General features: G+C 30.5%; 1 protein-coding gene across 1 annotated transcript in view; it reads left to right on the top strand.

Annotated features, from left to right (window-relative positions):
* The first annotated feature begins 10,312 nt into the window (after nt 1-10,312).
* RhoGEF64C (Rho guanine nucleotide exchange factor at 64C) overlaps nt 10,313-20,959 on the top strand; it is a 432,499-nt gene continuing 421,852 nt past the window's right edge. Inside the window, exon 1 of the mRNA XM_085959364.1 lies at nt 10,313-11,051. The gene's annotated coding sequence lies outside the window, so the exon portion shown is untranslated. The remainder of the gene's footprint in view (nt 11,052-20,959) is intronic.

Genomic DNA, 20,959 nt, shown 5'->3' with positions numbered 1-20,959 from the left:
CGGTAGGTATAAAAAGGTTGACTACTCCTGCGTTATACTAATGTATCGAATAAAAATAACTAGGTACGCATGAAAAACAAAAACAATATCCACATTACTGATACAAATATATTATGCTCACTTAAATGTATTTATCTTATATGGTATGGTAATAATATAATTAATCTTGTAGTTTGAGAGATGGAACCAAAACATATGAGGAATAAAAGACTTAGTAGAACCACTAATTTTCATGCAAACTATCTGCATTACTTTTTAACCATAGGTATATACTCATCCGAACGACACACATCAGTATTTCAACAAATTTAATGTAAGTAGTATTAATTAAATGACATAAAACCTAGTTAAAAATAAAGCTTGTCATTAATGATGGTAACAAAGAGATTAAAGACACCACCCAAACTCTTTACTTGGTAACTATTTTTCAGCTGTTCATTTTCAATCATCAATACTGGTATCAATTATTATGCCGGAATTCGTGGAACCTATACTAACAATTTTATTGTCAGACAATTCAAACAAAATGTTTTTTGTTGTGGGGATATGGCAGAAGAACCGGAGCGCTCGATAGTTTTTTGAAGATATTTACACAATTATCTAAAATTATGTATATTTTATAATTTAAGTGTGTTATATTTTTGTTTTTATGGGCTATCTACCTCAGACGGTCAACAAATTTTTTCACAACACGGAGCGATAATTTTACCGATTTCACGAACCGGGACGGCGCTCCTGTGCGCTCCGGTCCATTTCGAGCCCTGCGCAGAAGGATAACATGTTGTTTTTTCTATTTATATTGTAGTTTAGAGCAGGCATTTCCAATGCTTCGATCGAAATTGAGTCATAAAAATGAGAAAAGAGTGTAAGTATCTACATTACATTGTAATCTAGTATGCCTTTTAATTTCTATTTTTATTTCTCTAACCAGCTTGTGTGAAAGTCGTTGTCAAATTAACTATGAGGAAACCCACGTGACATCGTTGTTTCCATTGGGTCGTATTCGCACCCTCACGGCCTGCTGCAGGAGTGTGAGAAAAGAACATGTGAATCCCGTCGCTTTACACTGAGGCGTAGCCTCCTCTTACCGCCACGCAGTAGGTTCTTAACACAGTGGGAGTGGAAAATTGAGTATTCATTTGTGATGGTGAGAGTGTTGTTTGATTTGTGACACTTAACTCAGCTAAATATAATACGTTTGATCAGACTAATGAATAACAATGTGACAATGTGGTATAGCATTGCTAGTTTTGATACTAGATAATATACTAAATTAAGTTAGATATTATAGTTATTGTATCCACCATCAACATCATCATCATCATCATCTACTTCATTTGCACTACAATCTGGTGTAAGTCTTAGTCAACTTTTGAAGAGATTCCTAAAAATATTTCTTACAAGAAATAGTATGTATGCTAGTTTCTGCTTAGTTATGCTAGTTAGCTGAGTTTCAACCCCATATTGAAAACCCATGAATTTTCCAGACGTGTGATTCGACCCCGCGACTCACGGTTTCAGATGCTAGTACAACGCAGTGGCAAGGGGTGAAGTTATGCTGTTATGATTCGACGTAAATAGTGCAAACTAAACTTTGCCAGTTATATTTATTTGTTTTTATTGAACGAAGAATACAATTTGCAGATGGGCAGGTTAGTTTTTTCACTGCTGAGCTACTAATTGCCCCTTAATTAATTGGATAACATGCTATTGACCTCTAATGGCCTTGGATCAGGCGCGGTGAGCGCAGTGAACGATTTAAACCCTACCTAAACCAAACCACAATAGTTTCGATGTGCTATTTTCATTAAATTAAGAATACTTACATAATTATTATTACAGATGGTATTGGTTAGTTTTTTTTTAAATTCATTAAGCCCTGCCAAACCAAATCATAATAAATAAAAAATATTCTTCTATCTATAAAATATCTACAAGTATGTATGGTTTAATGGCATAATTATTTTAGATATTTTGCAGATAAATGAATATTTTTTGACTATTATCTACTATGGCTTTGTTATGCAGGGCTTATTTGAATTTGAAAAGCTGACATTTTACACAATATTTTAGTCTCAGTTCAATGAAAACAAATAATAGTTTTGACTGACAAGTTGTGCGTTATTTATGTCGGATCTAAACAGCCTACCTCCACACATTGCCACTGATATATCGCCATTAATCTACCGAGGAAATTGGTGTTCTGTGTAGTCATATGCTTTGCGCGACCAAGGCCTCATTTCAATATTATTTAAACTATATGTTTTCATTCTAATAATTCTCAAACTTAGCGATTAAATAAATTGTATCGCACGTATATTATGTACACACTGCTGTCAGATTCAAATTTCGAACATGAATAAATTTGCTCCACATTTTCGCATACTTGTATCATAATAATGTGAAAACAGTTTTTTGGAATCATAATTTCAATGATTGTGCGAATTTTTGGTTCACACTTTGAAAACAAAGAAATATTTTAGAAGTCGAAAGTTGAGGTTGGTGTATTATTGTAAGTGAAAACGAATGCTAGGGAAAACGCAGGAGAGATTTGAGAAAGAAAATATGTAAACACTTAAGGTGTTCCTAATTCATGAATACATTAGCACCCGTTTTCAGTGAGAAATGAGAACACTATAAGAATTCTTAGCATTTTCTGTGTCCAATATTTTTCTGATTGTTATTATGGGATTTGGAGTGATCAGCTACGATTGAGCGATGACGTGTATGTATGACATTTATGTAAGTAATAGTTATTGAATTTATTAGAGACATGTAGTGCCATAATTACGAGGGATATAATTGGTGGCGGGTTTAGGGATTTGGAAGCTCGAAGCACTGACTGATTTTGAGATAAATTACAACTACCGACGTAACTAGTAAAACTATGAAATTTATATATTTTATAAAATCACACCATGTAACTAAAAATAAATACTATTTTAGACGACTGTAATCATTATAAAAGAGCAAATGCATGTTTTATTGAATCGCAGGATGCGTATGGTTACTTCTACAGAAATCCTGTTAGCACAATTTCTGTATTACAACATTCAATAACGGTCTATAAAATATAAAAGATTTTTTTGGAAGGATGTCTCCAAACCCAGTAAGTAAATTAAGAATAAATAATAAATGATACAGACACAAGCGTAAATAAATATGTTTAAAAAATTAAATACAATAAATCTTGTATATTTAAAACAAAACAAATTAAATATCTACCATTGAGGAAAGTTGATTAGCTTAATCTTTATCGAATGAACCTTTGAAATCAGTTAGCATCTGGAGCATCCACCGTAAATCTTCCTTCGGTGATTGGACTCTATAGTGAATACTCTCACTTTATAGTGAAGTAGGTACCTAGATATTATGGAAACAAAGTTGTGAGAGAAACCAATCTTAAAAACCTTTTACACAATCATAAACTTACAAAAAAGTGTTAAGTACCTACATATAATTTTCTATTTTTTATACCATGTTCAATTTTAAGAAGATTATATTATTATCGGCCTCCACAGAGTTGCGGTTGTACAGTTTTTTTTTAGTTTTTTTTTTACGAGAAATGGACGTTGCTCAACCTACTAGGCCCATACTCTGATCCAAACAAACATTGAAAAACAACATATGAATTTGCCAGACCCGTGATTGGAACTCGGGACCCATGACATTATAAATCGATGCAGTAACCACTCGGCTATCGTGGGAGTAATTATACTTTATAAATAATATTACATTTTCTTAGTGATATATTATTGTGTGGTTTATCTGCTAATTTATTTATTCGTTGTTTATAAGAGAAATCTACATTAATGTTTTTTGTCGATCCGATGCAATGTTTTACTTCTAAATTAAAACTATTCATCGACGAAAATAGTTGTTGGCATTCAAAATAGCATTTTGCTATTATTTAATAAAATTGAATTAAACCTATTAGTAGATAATGAGATTCATTATTTAAAAAGTGAATTTTGCAATAATATTTTTTTTCATTCAGATACATATTGCTAGCGGTATATCGATAATTTTATTCTTCAAATTGTCGCAAAATCTATTGGAACATCGATAATAGCCAGTGTTCTCAGTTTAACACCCACAGTGGCCGCGCAGCTTAAGCGTTGGACTATAACGCCGTGGGTCCCAGGTTCGAATCCTGGATCTGGCAAGTACACATATTGTTTTTCAATATAATGTGTCTTTCGGGGTATGGACCTAATAGGTTGAGCAAGTGGCTGACATCCATTTCTCGTAAAATACAAAATCTGTTAATACAAACCTCTACTCTGTAGAGGCCCATATGATCCTGTTAGGATCGAACATGGTCGAAAGAAGTTCTCAGATGAAGTATTTTTTAACCAACATATTTTAGATAAATTAAGTATAAAACACCACAAAACTTTTGCACAGATAATTTGAATTTTGCCCGCGTGTCACATAACATTTATCATAGTATGGTCACCGTCCTTAATCTATGGGATATTTTATATTAAATATAATATAAATGATATCATGTGACGCTCAATGCCGACTATTGTCAGGTCGGGACGCTAAATAGCACGTAACGATAGTAGTGCTAGTTATTGATTATCTAAAAATGGAATGCGGAAACCTGTGTGCAGTGAATGAAGACTTTCGATTGGACCATTTTACAATTACCACTATGATCGAAATTAGCAGTTTCATGCTCCAGCCTGAATATAGTCAGTCTTCAGCAGTGGCGCACACAGAATTTAATATTGGGAAGGGGGGGGGGGGGCAATGAGGAGAATTTAAATTGGTCCCATAAGCTCTTTTTCTTCTTCATATATTATTTTTACATATTTTCACAACACCTACACGGCAGTATATTTGTACAGTTTCTCCTAGTTTTTATTAAATTTGAGGCATAACGGCGGTAGTTCAAATTAAGGGTACTTATACAGTGAATTATTAGCGATTTTTAATAAATCTACTTTAATACTGGAGCTGTCGAGTATCGACACATAATATTAAGAAAATATATTGCACAATTATATAATTTAAAATGTTCATGGCCATGAAGTATAATAGCGCCTTTTTTTAGACTTTTTTTTTTACTATTAAAGCTAATTTATGATGTGTGTTTATCTCACTTATCTGGTCAACCCAACACGCCGAGCCCCCCCACAGTCCGGGCCCCCAGGCTAGAGCCCTGTCAGCCTTCTCCAGCCATGTCCTACACCACTCCAGAATTCGGGTGGACACCGAGAATTTTTTGACAGTTCCATTAAGGATTGGGTTTCTAAAAAAACCCGACATTAGTGTTTCGAAATTTTTGTGTTGGAAATTAAAATCTAAGAAATTTTTCTAAAAAGGGTGCTGGAGAATTACAAATCATTCTCCCCCCCTGGGTATGCCACTGGTCTTGAGTGACACTAAAAAAATATTAACCAATGTTTCAGCGTATTCTTGCGCACTGCGCGATCAAGCAGGAGACGAAGCTAATGGCAATAACTCAAATTTATAAAATTTAACCAAACCATTGTTTAGGTCAAATTCTCTTCTTCGTAATAATGCATCGGTTTATACATCCCACCAATGTATTGTCATGGCGCGGCGGTAGCAGTATTAAAACTTACTTAGTATTGAATGAGAAAAATAACAACGAAATGATTAATAAAATAATATTATTATATTAATGAGAATCACACGCTTGCTGAAAAAAGAGTAAAAACACTTTCACGACAAAAATCAAACAATTAAATTGGAAAAATTCGCATACGGCTTAGAATATTATTTTTAATGAGTTTCGACTAAAAAATGAGAGTACATGACAAAACTCTTTCGAATGTTTATTTCACTGTTTCTTGTGATTGAGTAATATTTTCGTAAATTTTTCTTGTATTCATTACAATGAAATACAATCTTATTTATACATTTATATTTACTGTCTTTTTCTTGGCAATAAAACGAAAATGAAATATTACTCTGATAATACAACTGAATATATATAAAAAATACACAATAGACAAGTTACCACATTATTTTGTTAACTCAGTTATTGCTGATTTAGGTTATAATATTGATTAAATTGAGGCAAACGCTCCGCCCACTAGAGGTAGGTATTAAAAGAAAAAAATATAAAGGTTTTAATTTGTTAAAAATTTAATACCGTTTTAAAAAAAAATAAAGCCGATGATAAACTTACAAATTTAAATAACGTATAAAATGTGTTTTCGTTGAAAAATCCCATATTATTAATAAGTAGATATTATTTCATGGTTATGTAGATATATCATTAAAATTAAGTTAACTAAATTTTCTCATAATATCCAGCAAAACATTAATTTTTCTAAAAATAAAAATGTGTAAAACTTGAAATGATTTTATTTATCTTAAATCGAGCTTCAATATTGTGACCATACCAAAATTCGATGAATCCGATGTATGTATTATATAACTGATAATATTGATATTTCGTCTCCACAGCCCGCGTCCCAGGCTAGAGCCCTGTCAGCCCCCCTTGTGATATATATAATAATAGTTGGTTGGACCATTTATGTTCCCATTCCACTCCTTATCTCCTTACCCACCTCCTAATCCCCAGTGTTATTGTCACCAGACAATCAATAAGCAATTACGGGTTAAGAGAGACGGTGTTACAAAGAACATGCAGTTGCATCTCGATTCAACTGCATGTTCTTTGTAGACTCATTCAGAATCTATCATCATCATTCATACACCCTCACATAAAATCCACAAAACTATGTCACAAAGTGCGTGAGTGTACAAACCGGGTGTTCCAAAACAACAATACCGCGCAAGCGAAAGTTAAAACCAGACCACGGAGCCATCATCAAAAAAGTCAGTATCTGGAATTCTGCTCCATCCATTCCCTCAAAATAATTACAATCCACTTAAAAAGCTCAATCAATTTATTGGCTAAAGTTACATGTCTTTTTATTTTCATGCTGGTATTATTTTCATACCTCGATATAATAAAGCTTTCTATTATTTATTCAAAAGTGTAGTTATTGACTCGTTTGTGGGAGTCAAGCACACGGGCATACTTATTTTTATTTTGTCCTGGTATAGAATATTTATTAAATTTAATTACCTCAAGTATTTATTATTTACTGATACATAATAATTATTATATAATGATACGTAACTTTTTGAATAACTAAATAAAAAAAAATTGAAGTAGTTTTAGTAAACTATTGTTGAATTTACCACAAAATTAAATTAGGTTAATATTTAGTTGCTTTGATAGGTAGGTAAAATGTGATATATTTAGTTACACTAATGTAGTATTAGAAAGCTACGGGCAATAAAACCTTCACGAGGGTAGGGTGTATATTTTTTTATTGTAGTTTTAATTGCTTCACGATATAGTATGCAGTGGTAATAATAATTCGGGTACCATATAATTAAAAGCCTCTGTTATGTTATTATGTTGTAAAAGCTGCTATTAATGTAGGTTAATAAGGCACAAAAGCAACAAGAAGTAACAAAAGAAAGAGAGATCGAAAGTCAAGCCTTTAATTTCTTGTCATATTTTTTGTCGCGAGGAACAAATAATACCTAGCTATAAACTAGCAACATAAAAGGTTTGATGGAATCAGAAACCATCTTTCTTTATTTTTCTTTCTTCTTCGTTTCTCTCGTCCATTCACAATATCCGCTTGTATATACAATATTTCGTTTATTGCTGACATTCAATTATCCGTTCATCTTATCACGTATTTGGTGAAAACTTTTTATGCATGTAGGTGATGAATTAACAACAAATAAATTGAAATGAATAATTATTTAAAAAAAATCAATCAACAAAACGTAGGTATTGTTGGCTACTAGAATTAAAAATGTGGAATTGTTCTCGGATTACGACAAAAAAACAACGAGTCTACATGCTTTTCCCTCCAATAGCCACCACTTCTTCGCACTCTTTATGAAGGCGTATACCTTAGCCAAGCGTAAAAAACGTGAGGCGCCCTTTAAAATTGCGCTGAGTGTCCCAGGAGCAAAAAACAACGAGTCTACTTGTTTGTCCCTCCACCAGCCACCACCTCCACACTCATTATGCAGGCGTATAACATAGCGTAACGAAAGTTAAGCGCCCTTTAAATTTGTGCTGAGAGTATCCCAGGAGCAACTTCCCAAGACCTTGGTTGGCGTACACTAGAGTGTGCGTGATACGAGTTACGTAACTGAAAAAGTTTCGTACTTTTTTCCAATAGGTATGTATGGTTTTTCAAAATTACGACAATACAAAATATTTTATTGACAAGATAATGATTCTAATACGCTGTTATGAAAGTGATTCTTGTTATTACTTATATAATATTATAAAATCCACTAAGCCAAAAATATTGTTTTCTAGCTTGACCGTGCGTTGATCTCTTTTGTTGCACCATTTTCCCCAATAGCGAAGAACGTTTAAGCGCTCTGTCCGGAAGTTATATTTTTCATAGCATACTTCAAATGATAGGAAATAATAGTAATATATCATTATATCTGATTTAATATGTACACTCAGCAGAATAATATATACGTATTGCAGGTTAAGATATTGTAGATTGTTGAGTTAAACAATGTAAGAAAACTATTGTGATACCTAAATGATAAAATTTATAGTATCGACGCAGCCGAATAATTTATGGAAGGTTGTTTGTTATTGACTATTTGATGTTATGTTACAATATTGTGAATATTTAAAAAAAAAGTTATAGTTGATTTATTGCAACAAACTTGGACAAACAGTTTTCAAAGCGACGACACGTAGTTTAGGCGCCTTTGCAGTTTATATATTACTAGGTAAAAAGCACATTCAATAATTACGAAAAAATATCTAAATTCTGACTAATTATTTAGAATGCTGACATTTATAATTTATGAACGTGCGTCGTGTAAAACAACGGATAAAATTGCCTAAAGTCCCCCTATAAAATTTATACCATAATCCCATCATCATAATATGGATAAAAATATTATTTTTACCACTACCGAGGAATTATGTATTGGTTCCAGAATTAATCGTTAATTTTATTAATGACATCAATATTAATAATATATGTATTTTAAAACATTTGTATAAATCTTTTTCATGTAATGCGAATGATAGTAAAGCTATTTTCATTTGTTTTGTTCATTTGTCATTGAATTCAAACTGATATTTATAAATTTAATTTTTTAGAAGATCTGCACGTATTTCGGGTTTTAACTTTGGGAAAATGTAAATTTATATAATATTTAGATTCGAAACATATGCGATAATGGCACAAGTAATAAATACTATACTATAGTACTGGGAAAATGTTGAAGATATTATAGACATTAGAGAAGGACTTTATTTGCTTACATCATCCATTTCCAGTTTTGCTGTCAAATAGATCAAGAGTGAGTCAAGTTTTGGTGAAGGCTGCTGCCCGATGGCCAAATAATCTGGGTCACGATCCTATGTTCCAAAAAAGAAGAAGACACAAAAGACACACAAATTGGCATTTTTATTGGATTCCAATAATAAAATTATTTATGAAAACTATTCTAATTGGAAATTTTCATTCTTAGATCAATGCATTAAATTTTGGTTTCAGTTGGTAAATTGATATGGAACTTTTTAATGTTCAATATGTTTTTTTATTGTTTTTATAGTATTAGCTGAAGCATTCAGCTTAGCACAAGATCTCTTTATTGATTGATATTTTTTTTATCTTACTTGAGAAAATAATAATAATTAATTTTTTCAATATCAACGTAATGAAAATATTTTTGACAGCTGTAAAAGTCAAACAAAAGAACACTAAATTAAAATTGAATCCAAAATATGTAAACTGTACTATATTATAATATTATAACCTGTAGTAAAAATTCAAATTTGGAAGGAACAAACAATTATATAGTTTGATGTGCATACAATATGATACGAAAATGGTATTTTACACAGAAAGTCATCTCCAGGCATTGAACTCGGCAGGATTTCCTGGACCATTGTGCGTCATAGTAGAATCATAATATTATTTTATTGCGAGCTGCATCAATACGATCGGACTGCGAGTGCGGCTGGACAGTAGAAGTCGAAGTCGCCTACCTCCACTGTTGCGCTTTACCTCCGAAGCCACTCGCGACTGGCGTTCACCTTTCGCTCGCTCTCTCACCGCGATCAGTCTCATGCCGATAGTCGATGGAAAAGGCGTCCACGTCGCTCTACTGAGGAAATTTAACACCGCGGCAACAGATGGCGTTAACGTCACTTTGAAGTATACACTGATATTGTGCGGGGAAATTTTATGCGAAGCGGTCATAAACCTTTCCGTGTGTTGTGTTGTCTTGTCTCTTCTGCCGCTCTAGTATTAGTGCGAAAGGTGTGCGGTGGGCAGCGGACGCGGCCGGTTTCTCGTAGATATCGCCACAAGAAAGTAACTGTATCTCTCGCCGATACAGTCATAACATTTTGGCGTAAACCTAAGTTATTATTACGAAATATTCCGCGAGCGAACAATACGTGTGTGTTTTGTTTTCGATGACATTTAACTTTGAATCGTGACGTGTTCCACTTATTGTGTGTGTTTATTGTAATTTCGTTCGATATGCAAAACCGTAATGCCACCGAAATACATCGGATACGTTTGATAAGAAAACCGTTATATTGTGTACCGCCGACACTTTGGCGCTAGCCGAAGATAATATTTTAAATTCAAAAATCGAACGAATCGAATCATTTTAAAATTCTGACACATTTTAAATTTCGAAACAAAAAAACGATCGAATAGATCTTGCGAAACGTTTTATCAGGAGATTGGAGTGTATTGTGTGACAGTATTAAATATTGTGAACGTGATTGTTTTCCTGTTGTAATATCATTGGAAAAAGAAATCTGCCGTGACAGAGACGAATTATTATAAGTGCCATTAAACTCGAAAATTTGCTGTGTTTTTGTGACATAACTGAAGATCTGAAGATATTGGTTATTATAACAAATTTACTGTTTGTGCAAGTTGAATATTGTGATATCGAGTGAACTTTTCTTTACATTATTTGTTCATTTCTCTCTATTGGATTTTCATCGTATTAATCATATTGGATATCTAAAGGTAAGAAAACTATGACACTATTATTATAATCAACTTGAAATTTTTAAAAAATATGGTTGTAAAAAAAGCACATCATACGAAAAATATATATAAAATAAAATATGAGAATTAGGTACATTATATTTATGTATACTGTATTATATACGGTAAAAATAAATACATAAGCCAATTATAAAATTCATCGCCATCAAAATATACATTATGATTAAACGCTTAACAGTGAAAACTGTAATGACTTTAAAAATTCGGGAGATATAATTTCACATTACTGAGGTAATTCCTTGAAATATTTACCATAGTGACATTAATAGTCCAAAGCTTAGCTAAATCTTGAGAAACCGTCCAACAAAACGATAAAAATAGTTTGATAAGAACTTAGGCAGTATATACACTGCTTAGGGGTAGATAAACAAAGAAAAATGTATTCGTGAACTCGAGATTGGTTTTCACCTGCGGTGCTGATAAATTATACCTAATTTAAACTCCATATAGCATATATTCATGGTAAAAGTTTAGACGATTATATTGAATTTGATCGTTTTGATAGCCGAGAATTTTTTTTACAAAACACTGTAAGTAATGAATTTGCACATAACTGTAATACTAAAATATAAGGGTAGGCACAGAATTTCAATTTTATTCAAGGGTGGTACTTTGATGGAAATATCACTGTAAGTGAAATCCCCCCGACCATGTCCGATCCTAATAGGATCATGTGGACCCCCACATAGTGGAGGTTTGTATTGACAGATTTTGTTTTTACGAGAAATGGATGTCAGCCACTTGCTCAACCTATTAGGTCCATACCCTGACTCACACACAAATTTAAAAACAATACGTGTACATGCCAGACACAGGATTAGAACCTGAGACCCACGGCGTAATAGGCTAACGCTTAAGCCGGGTGGCCACCGTATGTGTATTATAAAAACATTATCAAAATATTTTATCACAGTTGAAAAGAGATTTCCTATCACATTATAATATATGATGATTGATGATGAATATAATGACTCCATACAGTTTTAAGTCAATATGTATATTATTGTCTACAAAATATTCTTTTTAAATATTTAATTTTATAATGGATAAAATAATATAAATATCTAATTCTAATAGTAGCAGCATACAACTTTATAATATTATAATATTAGATATGACTCAATGTGGTACACACTGTTTTATATGTAAAATTTGTGTATTCTCCCACCATCATGTCATGGATACGATTCCATAGTCCTATATTTAGTGTAAACGATGGAAGCGGGGGCTGGGATTCTATGTATGTACCTGAAAGTGCGGGGGAGTTATAGTTCACCACTTAGACTTCCGTAGCCATTATACGTAAGTGAATGGTGAGGATATAGTTGCATTATTGACAGTATTTAACATGTGATTTTTCTAGAATAATCATTTCGAATTTATCAACGTCATTGATTAAGCCAAAGTACAGACCCAAATAATTTACATGCAAACAAAATGAACAACGTATTAAATATATTTTATGCAAATAGCCATGTTTTCTTTGCATCCTACTCCAGATGGAAAAAATGTGTAAATACACTCACAAACAAGGACAAACTTATATGAAAAATTTTATTCTTTCATCGGAAGTAGCGACGAATCATTTTATGGTCTATTTTTTAGAAAAAAATGAATAATAAATACTATAGTAATATTTGCAGGGTATACGTTGAGTTTCAAAGAAGTGCAAATGCTGTGCAAAAGTTGAAAAACAATTACATAATTTGTTTGCAAAAAGGTGTCTATAGATCTGTACTAAACGTAACTCTATTTTTTATAGAACTAAACCAATAATAGGTTATTATTAATATGTATATCGACCTAAAATACATTGACAAGACGCCATCTAGTATCGAGAAACGGTATTTTATCTATGTCGATCAAATTACGAAGTATCTATAAAATCAATTGAACTTTGGTTCTAAATTTGAATTTAATATAATCAAAAAAATATTTCGGCAATATGAGATGTAGTTGGAGATTGCGCGTATTGATACTATGATCGTTATATTATTGCAAATGTCAATTGATGAAAACCGCAAATAGCATATGAGAGAAAACCCCATTAGTGTCAACAGAAAAAATGTAGTTATGATTAGCCAAGAGAATGTTAGGTAGATAGGTATAAGTTGACCTAAAATTTTGGTAACTACCTACACGGACTTAATAAAATAAAGGTTTTGAATTATATGAAAATGTACCAACAATTGATATTAAGAATAATTTCTTCATAATTTAAAATTAGCTATAGATGCAATACAACATATTTCTTAGATTTGTTTATTTATAATAAATAATATCTGAAACAGGGGGTTTAAATGTCGTAGGTAAATAACGTATTTTTTTTCAGTCTCTTCACAAAACGAAATTATCTTCTTTAAAACGCATTTACAGTCGTTTACTGTTTGTACTTAGTTATATATATGAACAACTCATGTATATTCAACGTCAAATAAATGAATAGCAAACGAAAAATATACGTTATTCACTTACGTCAATAAATTTTTAGTGTCCTGTCCAAACATAAAAAAATTGGCTAAGCTGTATAATTGAATATTAAAATATAAGAATATAAATTCACATGACTATGAATATTTTTAGATATATTTAAAGATCCCTTGCAATGTTGTTCAGAAAAATGACACAGAAGTATGTAATTTTAAATTACATATTATATTTAATTATTTTTATGAATCATTTATAATATATAAGTATTTTTTTAGAATTTAAATAATAATACGTTACTAAGTAATGATTACTTATTACAATTTTTGAGTATACTCGATGGATATTGGCATAAACTTAATTAATGTAGTACAATAATTAACAAAATAATGTTGTAAATTGTTATATTCCATCTTCTTAGTGTTTTTTAATGGTTTATTTTTACGAAAATATCAATTATTGTTATATATAATATAAATATATCACGGTTTATACTATGCCTACGTAATAATTTATTACATGGCCACCAGTGTAAAGAAAAATGAATAGTTTTAAAAATATTATATTCTTGATGGCACCAAAGATCTTTGTGTTCTCGCACAGAAAAATTGTACAAATCGGTTAAAATATTGTGTACCACTATTTTGTTTACGTGATATGCAAGCCAATGTCTATGATCCATCTGTCTGGCTTGGTCCGAAATAAACTCCAATGTATTTCAACGGAAAACTGGTTTCTAGATAGCGCGCGAAATTGTTGCATTTGAACGGTGGAATCAAAGATCTTAATAGAACAGGAGTTTTTTTTACTTTTAGTTAATTGAATACCGTTATTATATCAATGATGAAATAAGCTTTGGATGATACTGCCTACTATATGTATGCACCGAAAAGAAACGTATATATAAAGCCAGTTATCGTTCGATATCTAAATAATCATTTAAATGTAGATAGGTAGTTGCCATTCAAAGGTATTTTCATTTAATGGATAACCACCATGTTTTAATTTATACAAACAACTTTTCTAAATTATTTTGTATACAATTTATTATATCAATTTATAGTCGATGTATTGTCAATTTTATCAAAAAAAATTTTTTTTTTAATAAATAAACCATGCGTCTGAAATGACAAAATGGATATTTTATTAAAAAAAATAATCGTGCAATATTATCTATGGTGTTTTCTAAAATCCGTGAACCATAAACCGTTCAAAAGAATATCGCATCTATAATCTTTTTCTAAAACAAAATTTACTTTCTCACTATATTATTACGCGGTCTTGTTGAACGGTTCTGTAAAATAATAAAAAAGAAATATAACCAAAAATGTTTTAAAATTCGAGACGGATTTTCCGCTTAGTGAGGCAAGAAATAAATTGTTGATGAAATGGTTTTAAAGCAGGACATGTCAATTTTACTTACTCATAGCTTGTGTCTACAATATTGCATTTAATTTTTAGTTAAGGGATATTTAAACAGTTTACTTATCGACACAAAATCATTACGTATTACATTGTGTTAACATTAAATAAATCATTAATTTAAACATTCTTACAAAACGTTAGTAAAATAAAACAAATAGTTAATACTGGATGTCTAAATATACTAGTTGTTGTAAAAAGCTAAGTTATTTGTGGTAATAATTGGTATGGAGAGCATGGCTGTATCTATGATCTATATGATGTCCATAACTCGAAATTTTTATCGATTCTTTGTTTGAGAAATTTACTGATACCTTATCATAGGAAAGTCGAATGACGCATATTAATAACAATACGCTAGTAATATATCGTCTCTGTTCTGGCAGAACACAGTAACTGGAGAATACTAGTTTTGAGTAATTTGACTTTGAAGTTATTAAAAAGTTTGAAATAATGGTCTATCATGTAAGTTTATTATGTAATCGTAAAAAGGATGATCTTAAAATAAAGACTGTTTATTTATTAAGAAGATTTCCAGACGGTAAGTTTGAAATAAGGAATATTTTGGTACTAACTCAATATGTCATTTTTTCGAATTAGTGTCTTCTGCCAGAACAGTGACGATATATTGTTAATGAGTTGATATTGACAGAAAAAAAACAATACAATTCAATTTAATTGAATGGTTGGTTTCAAAGATATATGTTTATGATTGAAATTGTTATTTAATTATATTTTCCTGAAAATAGAAAACACAAGCATGTATTGATATTTGATAGTAGACTACATACAATTACAACGTATACAATTATATCGTCTCTGTTCTAGCAGAACTGTAGTTCTGGAGAATACTAGTTTTGAGTAATTTGACTTTGAAGTTGTTAAAATGGTCTATCATGTGAGTTTATTAAGTAATCGTTAAAAGGATGACTTTAAAATAAAGACTTTTTATTTATTAAGAAGGTTTCCAGAGGGTAAAGTTTGAAATAAGGAACATTTTGGTATAACTAACTCAATACTTATGTAATTTTTTCAAATTAGTGTGTTCTCCCAGAACAGTGACGATATACAATGCTAATTCCAATTGGGAGGGCAATAACTCTGCTCAACCAAATCGCTTCGGATGTTGAGGATGAGTATTAGGTGGACACTGTTTTATAACTTCTTAAAATAAGGTCTACTAAGCTCATTCGATGTACTTCCTTGTATAGAATTTATAATTTTATATTTACTCTTTAATAACATAATACTGAATCTATTTGTTGTTTTATATATACCATTTTAATAACATATCTCTGTTTTTAAGTGTCATATTGTGAACGTCTTAAATTATTAATTTGTAAAGCTCTCTAAAAGTACATATGTAAGTACAGTAAATAAAATTGGATTTGATTTGATCATGTATACCTACATGACGATAAACGGTGTTAACTGTCAAATATTTTTATTGGAAAGACATTAAAATATAATAATTAAAATAAAAGGAAATATATATATTATATACGTATATTAAAATATTATCCACATGATTTAATATATTTACAACAGATTTTGTCCAGTTCATCATGGTAAAATATATTTAACCTAGGTTACGAATAAAATATCTATCTATATTAAGTCAATCTTTTCGATCTCAGTTGACAATGTCAATAATTTTAGAAGACGAAATTAGTACAGATCTTCACTAACAAACGTGTCTAAAGTAATATATATTTAATGTTTTTGTTATTTTAGTTAAAGCGTGTATGTGTTATTTTAGACATTTTCTATTTTAACAAGATTTGTTCGGTAAAATGTAAATATATATACGAGACAGTTTGACATTGTTAACGAGTTATATTTTACTCCTTACGCCAAGATATAAACCGATATAATATAATTATCCGTAGCCCACATAAACGCCTGTACACATCGAAGTACCAAGACTTACTATTGAAATAACTGTACTGTCGTTTGAACTACAAATTACAAACCGACACGTTCTGTATGGAAGCCATACTTTTATCATAGATTGCTCGATATCTGCGCAATGCTTTAATATTTGTTTTTAAACAGCTGTTCTTCATAATATACAAACAGAATATTATAATATTGCAACACACCAATAATTATTATAACAAATATCAATACTAAGAAAGTATTAATTGAAATAATTTTTGAAAGTTAATTTAAAATTTATATACATATATATTTGTTATCGCTTGTTCTAATTTCATTAATTGCTATAAGAAATCATGATAAAACATAATTTTTTTATCCCGGTCATTCTAGTAATAATTGCTAGATTAAAAAAAAACTAAAATAGGATGACCATGCAATATGCACATATATATATATATATCTTTTTTTCTTCTTTCTTTCGACCATGTCCGATCCTAATAGAATCATTTGGGCCTCCACAGAGTAGAGGTTTGTAGTGACAGATTTTGTTTTTTACGAGAAATGGATGTCAGCCACTTGCTCAACCTATTACGTCCATACTCTGCACCCACAAATTGGAAAACAATAATATGTGTACTTGCCAGACCCAGGATTCGAACATGAGACCCACGGCGTTATAGTCCAACGCTTAAGCCGCGCGGCCATCGTGGGCTTATTACTTAAATACAATTTATTACTAAAATATTTACTATATAATATATATATATAAATACTTATTACTACAATATTTTGGTCATTCTAATTAAAGAATTGCTTTAGAAACAATTAAATAATAATGATAAGTCATATACTAAGCTGTTGTAAATAATGTAAATTTACTATAGGTTCATTTTATGACTACATCCGCAAATCTAAAGGTACCCTAACCATATTTATATTGCTATTATTGTCAATATGGTATTTTATTGATAAAATTGTTGATTAATGAATTTTTACTATCAACTTATATGTAGGTGTTAGAAACTTGTTGGTATGTAACCGTGTTTATATTGTAATGGCATGTAGAACATTAGCCATATTTTAGATATTGTGATTGTCGGTTATGAATTTGAATTTAGAATACGTTCTAAAATATTATTTTTTCATATACTTACTAAAAAAGTTATTGAATAAAAACGGTTAGTCATTAACGGTCGGCATCATTATAAAAATGTGTAAGGAAAAACATGTTATCTTGAGAATATTTTTTGAATCTGCGACAAAAACCAGTATTTTAGCAAAGACATTTGAATAAACATCTCGTTCTGTTTTCAGGAAACGGGTTTCTTTGTTCTTATTTTTAGTCATCGACAAAATTATTGATTTCTGCAGACATTTCATTCAGCTTATTTTCGTTGGCACCTCCCTTACTTTGAATATTATTTTTTATTTTATTACTCATTATTATTAATTTGTATGTTATTACATTCAAACACATTCAGATATTTCTTTATTAATGAAGTTGTGATTTGAGAGATAATTTTTTAATTAAAATAATAATAATTATAATTAATAATAATATTCTAGGTCATCTATTTTGTTTATTTACCAATAAAATGACATTTAAGCTACTTATTTTAAGGTGAAGGACATTCTAAGACGTTTTTTTCTTGTTTTATGGTTCGGAATTGAATTCTAAAAAATTGCGTGTTGTTTTTAGTTCTCATAGACCCATTTTTTGATAAATAGACGCTAACTAATTAATAATCATAAAAATACATTAGAAATTAATTGAAATATAGTCTGTATTTTTACTGAAATTGTGCAGTCGTAGCATAGTGGTAATGCAGAAGGCGCGAAACCCAAAAGACGTAGGTTCAATTCCTGCCGGGTGTCTTACTTTTTTTCGAAAAAGATTTTTTCTATTGGCTATTCTTTCTCATGAATGTTTTCCGAATTTTGTATGGAATGGTAATTATTTAAATTCAGCAATAATAATAAGTAAGTTACGTCAATAAGTAATTTTCAACATATAATTTATTTATCATTTAAAGCAATATCGAATGGAAAGTAGTGATCTTAAACTTATTTGCGTACGTACGACTTAATGCGTTCAGATTTTTGGTCATGTCATTCTGTCTATTTCTGACAAGAGCATTAATTTTTGTATTATCAGTAATAGCGTTGAGGCATTTTATTTTTATACAAGTTTCTTTAGTTATTCTTTTTAACGGCTTTACTGACCTATTTTAATAACTGGCCTTTCACTTTCATAAACTTTGTATTACAGTATTATCATTTTTACTGACATAAACATTGTCTTCAACAATACTTTAACATTGTGCATTAATTATTATACCTATAAAAATATATTACTGTAATAAAATAATTCTAGATATATTTTTAAATTTCTAATAATTCTTTGCCGCCCACGACGCGGTTATGCATCTAGTGCCGAATTCGGGGACCGGAAAATTAACATGTTGTTTTTAATGTGTGTTTGGTCTCGGAGTATTGACTTTCGGCTTTATGGATATTATTCGTGGCTCTATCCGACTGACCTTCTCTTAGATATGCTTACATACTGTAGCTAAAAGTTTAAAATGGATCTTTATTTCGCTACATCATAATAATATGTTTACTGACTAAATGGAAACTGCCATTTTTGGTGGTATTGGTTTGTGTGTCTCTGATAAATATCTTAGGAATCGGGGGCATCCATTGTTTGTTCTCCCAAAGTGCAGAACTAACCTGTCATTAAGGATAGCAATGACTATGTTTAATTAAATCGCTTCGGATATTGATATATCACCCTTACGTGAGGGTGAATTAAGGTGGACGTTGTTTTGTAAGTTTTTAAGATAGGCTCTATCAACTTTGTGTGCTTCCATGTAATTTTATTTTTCTTATTTTATGATTATATTATTTACTCACATTAACCTGTATTTTTATTTGAAAATTGTTAACACTTACTTTATATCATGTCGTGAACGCTTTGAGTTTATAATTTATTAAGTTCAATATATGTAAAATAAATAAATTTGAATTTAAAATTAAATCAACTGGCTAACACCCCTTCATCGTAAAAATAAAAATCAGTTAATACAACTCTTACCCTGTGGAGGCCCATATGATCATAGATTCGGGCATAGTTTTACAGTATTAATTTTAATTTAGTCTAATTATGTAGTTTTTAAAAACAGCATTATTGAAATAATATAAGTAAGTATATAGTTGCAAATATTTTAATATAAGAGTATTATAAGAATATTTTTTCTTTCACACCGTTAAGTTCTTTAGCAGATGTTAAATGAACACCAAGTTACTGCGTTGGTTAAAAATATCGTATTGTAGAAGCGTAACGTCGCAACATCTAAACAAGTTATTAAATTAATTTGGTACTTAGATGACTACAATAATAGGAAGTCGAGAATAATATCGGTCATGTAATAATACAGTGTTGCTGGATTTGGAAGGTTGCATAAGACTCGAGTGGCCTTTTGAAACATGATTTCTTGTGCCATTTCTTATTACCTAAGTCAGATATCACAATTATTTTTATTTATTCGCTAGTCTCTTTCTCTCTCATGAAATTGTTGCGTTTATTAGATGAAAAAATAATATGAAATAGCGTTTGCAACGTCTGAAAAGAGATAATAGTACATATCAAATTTCATCAACGGAATTATTCTAATGAAGGTATTATTATTATTGGTCAATGAAAATATATTACGTAATATTTGAGGTGAAAATTAAAAAAAAATATATCCAGACTTAGAATGTAATGTCTGAATATTTTAAAATGTCTAGTGCTGTTTTCATAAGAATATATGAACAATAACTATTATCAAAAATCATAAATATATTATTCAATATATCCAAAATAATCATGAGAGGCAAACTATAGCTATTAATAACTGAGTCATTTGTCTAATTTTGCATTATATTTAGGCTGTGTTTGATAAATATATCGATTAATCTCCGTAATATATATTTTTTTTGTAATTAAATCGCATGATTTTTTGATACCATCGTAGATATGTGCAATTTGAAAAAGGCTCTTCGGAAAATTAGGTTTTTCATCCAAAGATAGGCTAAAGTATTGTGTATTCGCTACAATAATATGCATAAGAGTATATTTTCATTGCTTTGGAACT

Source organism: Rhyacophila brunnea, unplaced genomic scaffold, assembly GCF_057557595.1.
Source record: "Rhyacophila brunnea isolate RB1 unplaced genomic scaffold, BYU_Rbru_1.0 scaffold_9, whole genome shotgun sequence".
Taxonomy (NCBI): domain Eukaryota; kingdom Metazoa; phylum Arthropoda; class Insecta; order Trichoptera; family Rhyacophilidae; genus Rhyacophila; species Rhyacophila brunnea.
This window is presented reverse-complemented; position numbering and strand designations above follow the sequence as displayed.